General features: G+C 42.2%; 6 non-coding genes across 6 annotated transcripts; 3 read left to right on the forward strand and 3 right to left on the reverse strand.

Moving 5' to 3' along the window:
* Nucleotides 1-3,225: 3,225 nt before the first annotated feature.
* Nucleotides 3,226-3,297, reverse strand: trnac-gca (transfer RNA cysteine (anticodon GCA)). Its single transcript has one exon. It is a non-coding gene; the product is annotated as a tRNA-Cys (tRNA).
* A 5,033-nt stretch (nucleotides 3,298-8,330) lies between these two features.
* On the forward strand, nucleotides 8,331-8,402 carry trnac-gca (transfer RNA cysteine (anticodon GCA)). The gene has a single exon. It is a non-coding gene; the product is annotated as a tRNA-Cys (tRNA).
* A 2,313-nt stretch (nucleotides 8,403-10,715) lies between these two features.
* On the forward strand, nucleotides 10,716-10,797 carry trnal-uag (transfer RNA leucine (anticodon UAG)). The gene has a single exon. It is a non-coding gene; the product is annotated as a tRNA-Leu (tRNA).
* Nucleotides 10,798-11,372: 575 nt separating this feature from the next.
* Nucleotides 11,373-11,460, forward strand: trnay-gua (transfer RNA tyrosine (anticodon GUA)). Its single transcript is given in 2 exon segments — nucleotides 11,373-11,409; nucleotides 11,425-11,460. It is a non-coding gene; the product is annotated as a tRNA-Tyr (tRNA).
* Nucleotides 11,461-12,446: 986 nt separating this feature from the next.
* On the reverse strand, nucleotides 12,447-12,518 carry trnaa-ugc (transfer RNA alanine (anticodon UGC)). Its single transcript has one exon. It is a non-coding gene; the product is annotated as a tRNA-Ala (tRNA).
* Nucleotides 12,519-13,337: 819 nt separating this feature from the next.
* trnaq-cug (transfer RNA glutamine (anticodon CUG)) lies at nucleotides 13,338-13,409 on the reverse strand. Its single transcript has one exon. It is a non-coding gene; the product is annotated as a tRNA-Gln (tRNA).
* Between the last annotated feature and the right edge of the window lie 1,019 nt (nucleotides 13,410-14,428).

A 14,428-nucleotide genomic window follows, 5' to 3' on the forward strand; every position in this document is an offset into this window, starting at 1 on the left:
TTCTAACTGCAGATGCTCCCATGGCTTTGAGGGCCAGGCCAGAGGTGGTGGGGGTCGGTGGCCGGTTTTCCCACTAACCAGGCATGCTGGACATTCCTTAACGAGGGCGTCAATGTCTTTGTCTATGCCTGGCCACCACACTGGGTTGCAGCATCTCTGTTTTAGCTTCACTATGCCCAGGTGGCCCTCATGTGCCATGGCCAGCACACGGGCCCCCGGAATCACAGTGCAAAGCCCATGCGCCACGCATGTGTCATTCCAACTTGCTTGACGCAAGATAAGGCTAAAAGCTCCTCTGGTAGCTCGCTTTGCCATCCCTGATGAATGGAAGTGGAGAGCTGGGAGACCTGACTGGATCCTGTTCTGAGACTACCTGCAGCTCCTTCAGAGTGACTGTTGACTCAAGCGGAGTGTTTAGCATGTGAATAATCTCACTTTCTTGGTACTTACTTGGCCTACATTTTGAAATGCATGCAGGTATACATGCATACAGTGGTATGTATGCATTTAGGAACCCATGCTGAAGTTGACTAAAAGAGGAATTAAAAAAATAATCTTTTGGAAATTGATCTTAATTGCATAATTTAATAAAAAAGAAAAATCCAACTTTTCAGGACACCAGCTGTATTGCCTAGCCGAATTAGCTGTTAGCTAAACTAACGTCGTTAGCTTTCTGGTGGAGGCTAACAGCAGACCGCTGCTATGGAACAGATCGTGCAGTGCCGTAAATCCCTGGTAGATCCTCTTACATCATGATTATCATCTGCGCGTGCGCGAATTAATTGCACATGCGCAGAACGGATCATGGAGGCAGGACGGATCGTGTACCGACATACGTATTTCTCAATTAAGGTTTGCAGACCTTAATTACCTTGAAGGAGCATGTGGCTTCAACAGATCAGTGCTGTAGACTGGAGCTAGTCAGATTTGGGTTTTGAACACGAGACTGGAGCCTTAATCCAGCGCCTTAGACCACTTGGCCACAATACCTTCAAATTTCAATTCTCCACATCGTGAAAAACACAGGCACCCTAACTAATGGTATGCGTGTTAATTTTATTGGAAAAAAACCTTTGCAAGGAAAAAGCCAATACTTTATTAAAAACTACCAAGACTTTATTAAAATATGTTATTACACTTTGTCATTTTTCTCTTGCATTGATTTTAGAATATTATAACCAGCATTAAGTGAGTAGGTTTAGGTCTGTGTGAATATTGGCTGAGCATTTACCTGGGCTGAACTTGTGAACATCTTCTTTTGCATATTCACTGTAAAGAGCCATTACTCCTCCAGCTGCCAACTATTGTTCCAGAGACAATAGGATATACAGTTTTAGATTGCAAGGTAACTGTCCAAGACCAAAGACTACACGGGAATACCTCAAGGGATCAAAACAGTGTGTTAAAATTTGCAGCACAGATCTTTGATGGCGGCCAGGGTGAGACACTGATTTGCAAAGTGTATAGCTGTAAATCTGCTTCCTAAAAACAATAAGAGATCCAGTACTCCTTTCCCCATTTTCTCTTTTGGCTTTCACTCTTTTTTGCCTTACCTCTATTAGAAAGTACAGTTCTGCAAACCATGTACATATTAATCTTTGCGGTCATAGGTATGCAGGTCACTTGATGTAATACAAGCAAATACATAAGGCCCCACCCAACAGTTTTGTGATACGTGGCGTGCAACTGTATGTCAATGATCAAGCTTGTTGCTGTGACCAAGAAACCACCCAAAAAATGACTGATGCATCATCAGTTCCAACATTTTCTTGGATGCCAAATATTTGAATTCAAAGTCAAAATCCAATTGACATGTAAGAACAAGACAATGCACGTCCAGCTTCTATCACCAGTCAGCCATTGCACCCACACTGCTGCTATATGTGGACTGTGGCTTCTGCGTCAGTGAGGGGTCCAGCAAGCTGCAGACAAAGTTTGGGGAGTGGCCAGACCAAAGAAGGCCACCATCAGCCTCATTGAGCGGCTGCTGCTAGGAGTGGCAAACGGGAGGGACCTCATGGGGGTGCCACTGCAGGACCAGGTGCGCATGGAGCCATCTGGCGTGTGCAGCAACACCACGTCAAGTGCAGGACCTGCCTGGTGTGCAGCTTTATACAGAGACGAGGACCATCAAGAAGGGGGGTGTTGTCCTGAACAAGTATCGCTGTGCCAGAGGGTCCATGTCTCTGGAATCATATCATTGCCATCTGAACAGGTTCATTTCAGGTTGGTGTCTCCCTTACAGTATTTTCTTAATTTCTTACAGTATATCATAAACACCCAGTATAGTCTTTTATTAAAAAAATCATTAGATTGGAAAGCTAGACCTTTTTAATGGACTATTCATATTTTATTTTTTTGTCAGGAACCAGTGCAAATGCGCTGAATTTCCATCTTTACCTCCTGGAAGGCCTGAACAGGTGGAACCAGGATCGGGGGAGTGCGGCGGTGACCAGTAGGCCATCGTCTCTGCTCACCTACGCCGGGCATGTGACCCAGTGAGTCAACACCAGCAGCTTGAAGGTGTTTGGCCGGCCATTTGTGCCAAACTTCAGGCCACCCTCCAAATACACTGGTATGTTAATGTAATAATAACTGTCTACCTAGTACAGTGAGGAAAATAAGTATTTGAACACCCTGCTATTTTGTAAGTTCTCCAACTTAGAAACCATGGAGGGGTCTGAAATTGTCATCGTAGGTGCCTGTCCACTGTGAGAGACATTATCTAAAAAAAAATATCCAGAAATCACAATGTATGGTTTTTAAACTATTTATTTGAGAAGTGGGAGAACTTGCAAAATAGCAGGGTATTCAAATACTTATTTTCCTCACTGTATGAGGAAAAATGTCTTTTTAACAGGCAGAAACCTCAGACTAAAACTGGCTCATGGTGGGCAGTCATCTGACACAATCCGTTGGGGGAGAGGATGAGAGAGAGAGAGAGAGAGAGAGAATGGAATGAAAAGATGACCAGTGGTAATTATGGGAGCAGTAAAAATAACAGAACTATTACTAATATAAGTAGCAGTAGTAGTGCAGGGCGTAGCAGGGCGTCCAGCAGGACCACGGCAGCAGCTGCATCCACTACTCAGGTGCCACCACAATCCAAGGAAGTCTTAGAGGGGACAAAGCACAAGGACTTATGGAAAGAAGCAAAATTAGTTACATGCATGCTTTTTTCAAGTATCAACAACAACTATCTACATAGGCTACACACATCCTTGCAGGGGGCACCCAGATTTGAACTGGAGACCTCTTGATCTGCAGTCAAATGCTCTACCACTGAGCTACACCCCCACACTCTCTATGTTGGATATGCTTATCATGCAGCAAAACAATGGCTGGGCCTCCACCATGTGGTTGTCTTATACTCTATGAAAGGGAGTTAAAAGAAAGAAAACAGTGTAATCTTCTATAAAGGCCCAGCGGAATTTATGTTAATTACAATAGATGTCGACACTAAGCGCAGAAATGTGGTCCACACAAGGATCCTGCATTGCTCAAATGGCGTTTTTCCACTGCTGGTAACAGCTCAACTCGAATCGCCATGACTCGCCTCTACTCGACTCGGCGCATTCTACGTCCGTTTTCCATTGCATATTGAGTAACGCCTCAGCGTGGCTGGTCACCATAGCTACGCGTGATGATGTAATTTTCAACGCGACCCACAACAGCACGTCGGCTAGTTGCCGCAGCCAGAAGAAATGTTTTGTTTCAAACAAAACTGAAGGAAGCAACAAAAATCATCGCTGAAAAAAACAAGAGTTTGGGAATTCCGACGGAGTTCCGACGGAGTTCAGACATCAACATGACGGTTGTTCGCCGACACAAAAGGGTAACTTAAGTTTCCTGGTAACGTTAGCTAACATTTGCATGTGTTAGGGGCCCCGGTCATTATTTACTATACGCTATATGAAGTACATGAACTTTAGCAACCACGATTACACACCAAAATACGTATGCTGTGTACTGTTTGTGTTTCAGAGCATTCACGCTTTGCAAAATCGCCGCCGCAGACCGTCTGGTGGGCGTTTGATGTCCGACCGGTGAAATCTCTGGTTCTGACCTACTGGGCTTCGTATAATCTTTATGAGAGTCATGGAGAGGCTTATTACAACGATGGCCATGCATCTGGGACAGCAGAGCCGGGGGGGACACTGTCACAGGGTGCAGAGGAAGAAGACCAGGATGTACGGGAGGGTTTGATGCGCTACTTGAAAAGCTAAATAAAAACTTTTTTTGATATATTGTTTTTTTAAAGTAACAGTGTGCAATATTGGAAACGACATAAAGCCCCTAATAGCCCTTAATATTGAACAGTTGAAAAGTAAGAATAGTGCAGAGAGTAGATCAGTCGTTGTCTGGCTAGATTTTTTTTTTTAAATGATCCGACCAACCAGCAGTCTGCAGGTTTCCACGTCACCTTTTGGTATCGCCTCGGCTCGCTTGGGACCTCGACTGAGGTAGGACTAAAAAAAGTACCTGGTAGCAGGTCCCAGGGACTTTTTTCGTAATGGAAAACCAAAAAAGGCGAGTAGAGTCGAGGCGAGTCGAGTAGATACCACGCAGTGGAAAAGCACCATTAGAAGGTACAGTTCTGCAAACCATGTGAAGCTCAACCTCAAAAAGCCATAGAGCAAATGCTTGTGGCTTAAAGATCTAGTGCCCGGCCCTTAAAACATCAGACAGGTACAGTCTCTGTGGCGCAATAGGTCAGCGTAGTTGGCTGTTAACCGAAAGGATGGTGGTTCAAATCCACCCAGGGACGTTTGTTGTTTACATAACCTGGAGTGAGCCTCTCTTCTGCAGAAGACCATAGAGCAGCCCGAAGAAAACCCAAGTGGCCTCTATCAGAAGGTACAGTTCTGCCAAATATTTGAATTCAAAGTCAGAATCCAATTGACATGTAAGAACAATACAATGCACATACAGCTTCTACATTTCCGCATGAGCCAGCTTCCTGAGTAACAGGAAAATAGCCTGATAAGCATACATGTGCAGCTCAACGTTAAAAAGCCATAAAGCAAATGCTTGTGGCGTTAAAATCGAGCTCCCCTGGGTAAATTGCAAGCTGCAGGTTAACTACTGTATTATGGCTAGTTTGTGTCATGTAAACAAACTGATGTTACGATCTACATATTATACTCTCAATATGAATAGAATAGAGAAACAATATGTAACTAACTTGCTATGACATAGCCTACTCTATGCTAATCATCTAGGTAGATTACTACCCATTTAAAAGTAACTTGATTGATTTTATAATGCAGCTGTCATAGTAGGTGTGCGTTTGTGCTGTAGTGTCAGTGTGTTGTCCAAAGGATGCTCATTGTATATTGTTGTCCATATTCATGTTGCCTTTAGATGAGCATGGGGGAAGGAGAGTGGATGGCAAGGTTGAGGGCATATGCCGGCTCAGGGGTTTGGCCTTCTGGAGGCAAAGGACCAGCCCCTAAGCAGCCGAAGTGTCATGACCTCTACAGGGCTGCCAACTCTCACGCGTTGGCCGTGAAACACACGCATTTGACTGGTTTCACACGCTCACACGCCACACCCCTGATTTCTCACGCTGAAGTGTCAACCCGGTCGGTCAAATTTCTGAAAGATGAGTTTATCTGTAGATCTACCTATTGAGCCACTCGTGATCGACTAGTCGTGCTTTCAGAGACTGTGAGGGGGTTCAAGAGCGCTCCCTGTCTGTGGAATTTTCGAATTGTCGCAAACTGAGAACATTTTGTCCACGATCCATCCCAGGTGCATTTCCCCGGCTCCAGGTATGAGCTCTGAGTATCACAGCACACCCGTCCGTCGCTTCGTGTTCACTCTCTCTGTAACAATAGAGGTGAGCAGCACGGCTGGTAGCATAGCAACTTCAGTTCATTGTAGTGGACTCGCTCTGCTGTGGACAGTGACGCGTTAAATCCGTGTAGTCCTGCGATGAAGAGCAGTGTACAGCCTCCTCCAAACTTTGTCAGAGACCAGAGACCCAAATGGGCCTTTGTGTCTGTCAGACGATCTGAGTAAGATACTACCATATCAATAACATGCACAGCAGACTAAATTACAACTCTCCAAATCTCGGACAACAGAGATGGAAATTAATAATTCATGCAACGTTTCATAAAATGAACAAATAGTCTTTATTTTCCCAAAAAAGTAAAAACAGTAAGTGGGGTACAGAGGATGAGGGCCAAACATTACTGAACCTTGGCACAAAGGTTAAAGGATTAGAACTTATGTAACTCAGTGGTTCTCATTCTTTAGAATTTCCGTGGTCTTAGTTGATCCCTCAACAATAATTTAACTTTGGGTCCCTGGTCCCTGCACCAGGGACCCCTGGACCTGTTAACCACAGACCCAAATCTTCTCAGCTGTTGCTGACATATGCTACTGTCTCTTCATGTGGTTCATTATGTTTGGCACATTGTCTGGGTCAGTTCTTATATCATAAGGAGTTAATAATGTAAATAATGTAAATGCTGAATGCTCTAATACCTGTTAATACTACACCAACACAAAGGCTCTTAACCCTACAGTTTCGCACATGTCATGCAAGACTTGATTTCTCCATTTTTTTGCCCAAAACTCTCCAGAAAGTGCCATTTAATGGTTTATTTGTCAAATTTTTTCCCGGGGGGGGCATACCCCCAGACCCCCTAGGGAGAGCCCCATCCCCCACATATAACAAATCCCAAATTAAACCCTGAAGTATAATGATGCTGAAAGAGCCAAAGAAATGGCTTTGTACGTGGCAAAATATGGGTTGGTCCCCCCCAAATCTCACTCCAAGGTTCTTGGAAAAGTTGGCAGCTCTGAAATAATTACTACTTTTAACGTGTATAGAGCAGCATATCTCCACCAGACTCCATGTAAATAATCACTACTTTTAGCGTGTATAGAGCAGCATATCTCCACATGTAAATGCGTGAATTAAGAGTCTATTCCAACCAGACCAGAGTGGTGATTGTTGGAACAGTGGAAAGATGAACCAAGACGGCTTTTGGTAGATTTATTTAGTTTCTGTCCACTTTTAATGAAGTGTATTTTACGATGATAAAAGTAGTGATTATTTACATGGAGTCTGGTGTGACAGTTGGTTTTGTTGTTGTATTTACTTTCATTCATTTATAAGGTCTTTATTTATGTGTGTTTCCCTGTTATGCAACTGAAGTATACTTTATTAGTTAAATTACAATTTACACTCTGTTGTTATTACACACATTACACAAAGGCCTGAACTACACACACATGCTCAGTACCTATACATGCACTAATGGAGAGATGTCAGAGTGGGGGGGGCTGCCCATGGAAAGACACCCCGAGCAGTTGGGGGTTCGGTGCCTTGCTCCAGAGCACCTTGGCAGTGCCCAGGAGGTGGACCTAGCACCTCTCCAGCTACCAGTCCACCACCAGACTCTGGTCCTTACTCCCCACGGACTGAGCTATGTGATGTGGATGAGAACATGTGGCCAAATGCAGAAGACCGAGCAGATTAGAAGATTATTTTTGTTAAAAATTATTCCGGTGTTCTGTTTGTATATCTTGCAGTAATGTCCTTCTGCAAATATAGTCTTTACGGCTGCAATTCTGTCTTTGTCTTTTTTTTCAGAAACTGTGCATTCTATAAAGCTACTCTGAGATGGTCATTCATTTTTTGTATTGAATTTCTTCAACAAAAGAAACAAAATGCATGTGCAAAACACAATCTATAATCAATACAATATACTGTCTATTGTATAAGGGCATACCTGACACATCTGAAATAAAACAGATTTTGTAATGTCAGCTGATGATAGTGTTTTCTTTTGTCATTGTGTTATGATTGACTAAATGTTCCTGTTGGAAGAGAACATGTGTTAGTGTTTGGAGTAATTATTTGATTTTGAAACATGTTTGCAGTGTTTTGTTAGACATAGTGTGTTGTGTTAGTGTATTATTGTATTTTGAAAATTAGTTTTGGAGTTTAGTTTACAATGTGTGATTTTGAGCATGAAATTAATTTTGCCAGTTTTGCCAGTTGTGTGTTTTGGGTGTGTTGGTGTGTTAAGAGTTTAGGACACTTGTTAAATGTATTGAAAAATCTGTCATAGGAATTGTAAAAAACAGTAATAGTATAGCTTACACATGCGGATGTAGTGTTAACTGTGTTAATAATTTTGGAAATTTGTTAAAAGTATTGAAAATTCTTTCATAGCAATTGTAAAAAACTGTAACTCCCTTTCATACAGTAGATGAGATTTGGATACTTTCTCAGACTGTGAAGGTAACCACATGGTGGAGGCCCAGCCATTGTTTTGATGCACCATAAGCATATCCAACATAGAGTATGTGGGGGTATAGCTCAGGGGTAGAGCATTTGACTGCAGATCAAGAGGTCCCCAGTTCAAATCTGGGTGCCCCCTGCAATGATGTGTGTAGGCTATCATCTTTATGATTGTTGTTGATACTTGAAAAAGCATGCATGTAACTAATGTTGCTTCTTTCCAGAAGCCCTTGTGCTTTCTCCACTCTCAGATTTCCTTGGATTGTGGTGGCACCTGAGTAGTGGATGCAGCGGCTGTCGTGGTCATCTTTTCATTCCATTCTCTCTCTCTCTCTCTCCCCCTCTCCCCCAGCTGGTTGTGTCAGATGACTGCCCTCCATGAGCCAGTTTTAGTCTGAGGTTTCTGCCTGTTAAAAATACATTTTTCCTCATACAGTGAGGAAAATAAGTATTTGAACACCCTGCTATTTTGCGAGTTCTCCCACTTCTCAAATAAATAGTTTAAAAGCCATACATTGTGATTTCTGAATATATTTTTTTAGATTATGTCTCTCACAGTGGACATGCACCTACAATGACAATTTCAGACCCCTCCATGATTTCTAAGTTGGAGAACTTGCAAAATAGCAGGGTGTTCAAATACTTATTTTCCTCACTGTACTAGGTAGACAGTTATTATTACATTAGCATACCAGTGTATTTGGAGGGTGGCCTGAAGTTTGGCACAAATGGCCGGCCAAACACCTTCAAGCTGCTGGTGTTGACTCACTGGGTCACATGCCCGGCGTAGGTGAGCAGAGATGATGGCCTACTGGTCACCGCCGCACTCCCCCGATCCTGGTTCCACCTGTTCACCTCCTCCTTCCAGGAGGTAAAGATGGAAATTCAGCGCATTTGCACTGGTTCCTGAAAAAACAATAACAATTTAATAGTCCATTAAAAAGGTCTAGCTTTCCAATCTAATGATTTTTTTAATAAAAGACTATACTGGGTGTTTATAATAAACTGTAAGGAATTAAGAAAATACCGTAAGGGAGACACCAACCTGGAATGAACCTGTTCAGATGGCAATGATATGATTCCAGAGACGTGGAACCCTCTGGCACAGCAATACTTGGTCAAGACAACACCCCCCTTCTTGATGGTACCCGTCTCTATATAAAGCTGCACACCAGGCAGGTCCTGCACTTGACGTGGCGTTGAGGCACACGCCAGATTGCTCCATGTGCAACTGGTCCAGTGGCAACCCCATGAGGTCCCTCCCGTTTGCCACTCCTAGCTCCTGCAGCAGCCGCTCAATGAGGCTGATAGTGGCCTCCTTTGGTCTGGCCACTCCCCAAACTTTGTCTGCAGCTTGCTGGACCCCTCACTGACGCAGAAGCCACAGTCCACATACAGCAGCAGTGTGGGTGCAATGGCTGACTGATGATAGAAGCTGGATGTGCATTGTCTTGTTCTTAAATGTCAATTGGATTCTGACTTTGAATTCAAATATTTGGCATCCAAGAAAATTTTTGAACTGATGATGTATCAGTCATTTTTTTGGTGGTTTCTTGGTCACAGCAACAAGCTTGATCATTGACATACAGTTGCACGCCACGTATCACAAAACTGTTGGGTGGGGCCTTATGTATTTGGTTGTATTGCATCAAGTGACCTGCATACCAATGACCGCAAAGATTAATATGTACATGGTTTGCAGAACTGTACTTTCTAATAGAGGTAAGGCACAAAAGAGTGATGAAGAAGCCAAAAGAGAAAATAGGGAAAGGAGTGCCGGACCTGTTATTGTTTTTAGGAAGCAGATTTACAGCTATACACTTTGCAAATCAGTATCTCACCCTGGCCGCCATCAAAGATGCCATTTGAACCTCCAGAAACTTGCTTGTAATGAAGCACATGCAGATCCCCTCGTGGCTGTGATCAGGATGGCTGCAATATCTACGTAGTATGTGTTCCATGATTGTACTTTTGTTTTTGAATGGTACATGTACACATTTTAAAGAGTGGTTTTATATCTGTGCTGCGAATTTTGACAAACTGTTTTGATCACTTGAGGAATTTCCGTGTAGTCTTTGGTCTTGGACAGTTACCTTGCAATCTAAAACTGTATAGCCTATTGTCTCTGGAACAATAGTTGGCAGTTGGAGGAGTAATGTCTCTTTACAGTGAATATGCAGAAGAAGATGTTCACAAATTCAGCCCAGGTAAATGCTCAGCCCATATTCACACAGACCTAAACCTCCTCACTTAATGCTGGTTACAATATTCTAATATCAACAATGCCAGAGAAAAATGACAAAGTGTGATAACATTTTTTAATAAAGTATTGGCAGTTTTTAATAAGTATTGGCTATTTCCTTGCAAAGTTTTTTTTTTCCAATACCATTACCAAGCATAACTTTAGTTACGATGCCGGTGTTTGTCACAATGTGGAGAGCTGATGTTTGCAGGTAGTGTGGCCGAGCAGTCTAAGGCGCTGGCTTTAGGCTCCAGTCTCTCTGGAGGCGTGGGTTCAAATCCCACCACTGCCATTTGCATATATTACATAGCTGGAAGCCAAACCAATGTGGTCTCTTACAACTGTGTCATTTGGCCTGAACTTGGTGAAGAATCATTTATCACCTTGCTGAGATTGTTCCTTGTTAACCTGAGGTTCAACGATGGTGAAATCTTCCTTTCCAGCACTTTGGCGTAGAAAATCAACAAATAATTGTGATAATCTCCATATTGATCAAACTAATCGTGATTATCACTTTTGCCATAATCGTCCAGCCCAAAGAGATCTGATGTTTTATCAAACCAGGTTGGGCAAGTAACCTTTCTGCTGACTTCTTGTAAAATAAAGCAAGTAACATCACTCAAAGAAAGCTACTGCGATGGCTGGGAATCAAACCCAGGTCAACTGCTTGGAAGGCAGCTATGCTCACTAATATACCACCATCGCTGTGCAATGCAAAGTTCACTTCAAATCTTGTGATACATCTGGGCATTGAGACTGTGAAGTGCGCTCTATCACTGAGCTACAGGCCCAGGCAGAAAATCCCTCCAGGGGGCCCTGTGTTATCACATTCACATGAATGGGAAGTGTGTTTATATACATTGTTGTCCTTCGATAGCTCAGTTGGTAGAGCGGAGGACTGTAGAAGTATATATCTGAAATCCTTAGGTCGCTGGTTCAAATCCGGCTCGAAGGAGCACTCTTTTCAAGAGTTTCCCTTCACAGATCAATAAAGTGTTTCTGATTCTGATGTAGAGATGGACAGATGACCTAAAAGCATATTACTTCTTGCCAAGACAGAACAAGAAAAAAAAGAAGAGGTGGGGGAGATAGAGTTAAGTCCTGACAGAATAGAGAACTACAGACGATGTGAGATGTGAAATAGTGCCAAGTGCGACCAGAAGAATTGCAAAAAAACTAGCTTCTCTTCTCTCCTGTTTTGTACGCAACCCAAAGTTTTACAAAACAAAATATAACTTTCCCCAAATCCCTCAGTTGAATCACAGTCAATATTTGTCTCACAAACCATCTCAATGTCCAATTTAAATAATTTATCCAAATGAATTGAAACTTTTATTGAAATTTTAACTTTACCCCCGCTGTTTGAATTTGCTTCCTTGTCGTTTGGATTCCAGAGTGGAATCAGCGAGCCCTCCTTGGTGGGAAAATGCAAAGACATAACAAATTCAGTTGTCCCCTACAAGGAGAAGACATTGAGGAAAGATAGAGAAGTCATATACTCTGAAAGGCATTGGAAATCTTATCATGAATAATTAATATGAAAATCATTGGTTAAATGTAAATTTCCATTACAAGGACACTTCGACAATGACTGCGGGGATCGGACCACCAACCTTCCGATTGGCAGGCAACCGCTCTACCACTGAGCCACAGCCCCCCCTTATTTTACTACAGTAGCACTAGTGCTGTGGTTTTACAGCAGACTACCGCAAATTCAAAAAATACAGTAAATCACTGTAAATGAAATGTTACTACCCATAATGCAATGTTTATTACAGTAATGAACTGGAAAAGAAAGTCATGGTATTTTGTGATAACTGTAGAAATACAGCAAAGTCTAACAGTGTAAGGTATGTACGTAACTACAGCTCTGATTTAATACTAATACAATGCCGGAGATCATACAGATCTTGCTGCGGACCTTCACCAGCAAGATACCAATTCCCATACCGGGAGCTGAACCCGGGCCACCTGGGTGCAAACAAGGAATCCTAACCGCTAGACCATATGGGACTGAACACGTATTAATAATAGGGATTTCATGAATAAATTCATAGTCTGGCTGGAAACAGGCCTTCTCTTGAACATGAAGAAGCTTCTTAAGTAAGTTTTATCTTGAAGCTTTTGAGTGTTCTTTAGGTTAGTTAGGAGTTTAAACAGAGACACAACAGGAAGAGTAAATCCATCAAATCAAGTCCCCAATAATCAGCATGTGGCATGTAAAACAAGTCAATCATTGGCGTTATTCTACGAGTCAGATGAATAAATCAGCTGTTTGCTATTTGAGCTGCTCTGTTTCCTGCTGCTCCATCATTCTTTAGTCTCCTCTGGAAACAGGTTGCTGTTCTTTATGTTTCTTTTGGATGACATCATCAGTGTCTTTGCTTTAGTCTGAAGAAACTCCAACAGATTTAAAACCAAATGCAGTCACAGAAAATACAAACAGGGAATAGAAAATGTCAGACAAAGAATATGAAATGAAAAGTACCCAAAGTAGGAAAATATAATGTTAATCTACCAAACAACAATAACTGGAGAGTATCCAATTAAACATGGCCGACTTCCAGTATGTTGGTAATGAAGAGAGGAATGTTTATACATCTTACAGATTAATTTTATTTTTATTTAACCTTTATTTAACCAGGAACAATCCCATTGAGCTACAGTAACTATTCTTTCTGGGAGTTCTGCCAAGACAGACGGCAATAAGTTTCATAATACATAAAAGACAGGACAATGGTTGCATACTACATCACAAATCTCTATAGATACTACAACACAAACAAGACATTACACTTAACTTAAGCTAATGCATACATACAACTTAAAAACAGGTTCCACCGAGATTTGAACTCAGATCACTGGATTCAGAGTCCAGAGTGCTAACCATTACACCATAGAACCTTTAAAGCATTGGAAGGGTTTGCTAGGCAGTTTCTTTCATAATACCCACATGTATGATATTGAAGGCACACAGCAATCACAATGAAGCAACAATTATTGGCCAACTTAGGTCATTTAGTTAGCTAAGCAAGTCAAGAACAGGTTTCAAAGGACTTGCCACAGACAGTGAATACAGCAGTAGATATGTCTACTGTGTACAAACACATGGTAACTTTACATGTGCTGACAGTAAAGATGCTCACAAAACACTTCATTGCAATTGAGTTTCTTGCGCACATTCATGTCCTCTTACATACAAAGAACTGCTAAGTTATTTATTCCCAATATCATGTCTCAGACATTAGTTCCAAAAATGAAAACACTAGTTGTCAGAAGAGTGATTTGAACCCACGCCTCCAGTGGAGACTGCAACCTGAACGCAGCGCCTTGGACCGCTCGGTCATCCTGACTTATCCAAGAGGTGTTCAGTAGGACTTGTCTTAAAAATTATGATATAGTAAATTAAACATGTCATGCTATAGTAGGTTGTCAGTCATCCATGTCATAGTTAACAAGGGAAAGTTTCTCAACTGTCAGCCCAAATATATGGGCATTCATGGAGACATGGAAGAAAGTCACCAGGGTGGCAATGTGCTTGACAATGGCAATACATTGCACGGGATGTGAAGGGAATGTGCAATACAGGCCAAATCCTATGGTGGGAATCAAGATCAACCAATGTTTCTGTCCATAATGTCCACCTGAATCCAGAAATGTCCCTGCCAGACGGGAAGTAGACTGATAACTGTCTTCATGGTCTAAACGTGTCAAATATTGCCGTACTTTGCAGAAGTTTTGTCTCTCATCCAAGAGACTTCTTTCGTTGTTTTTTTTTACACAAAGGGTCTGACACTGAGACCACTTACCCACACATATCTGACAATTGAAAGCTGTGGGGAAAGGGGGGTTCCAAAGCTAATAGACCATTCAACAAGCAGTTCTGATGCACTATACTGGCCCATTCAGGATGAGCACTGTAT

The sequence above is a fragment of the Etheostoma spectabile genome, unplaced genomic scaffold (genome assembly GCF_008692095.1).
Source record: "Etheostoma spectabile isolate EspeVRDwgs_2016 unplaced genomic scaffold, UIUC_Espe_1.0 scaffold00019106, whole genome shotgun sequence".
Classification (NCBI taxonomy): Eukaryota; Metazoa; Chordata; class Actinopteri; order Perciformes; family Percidae; genus Etheostoma; species Etheostoma spectabile.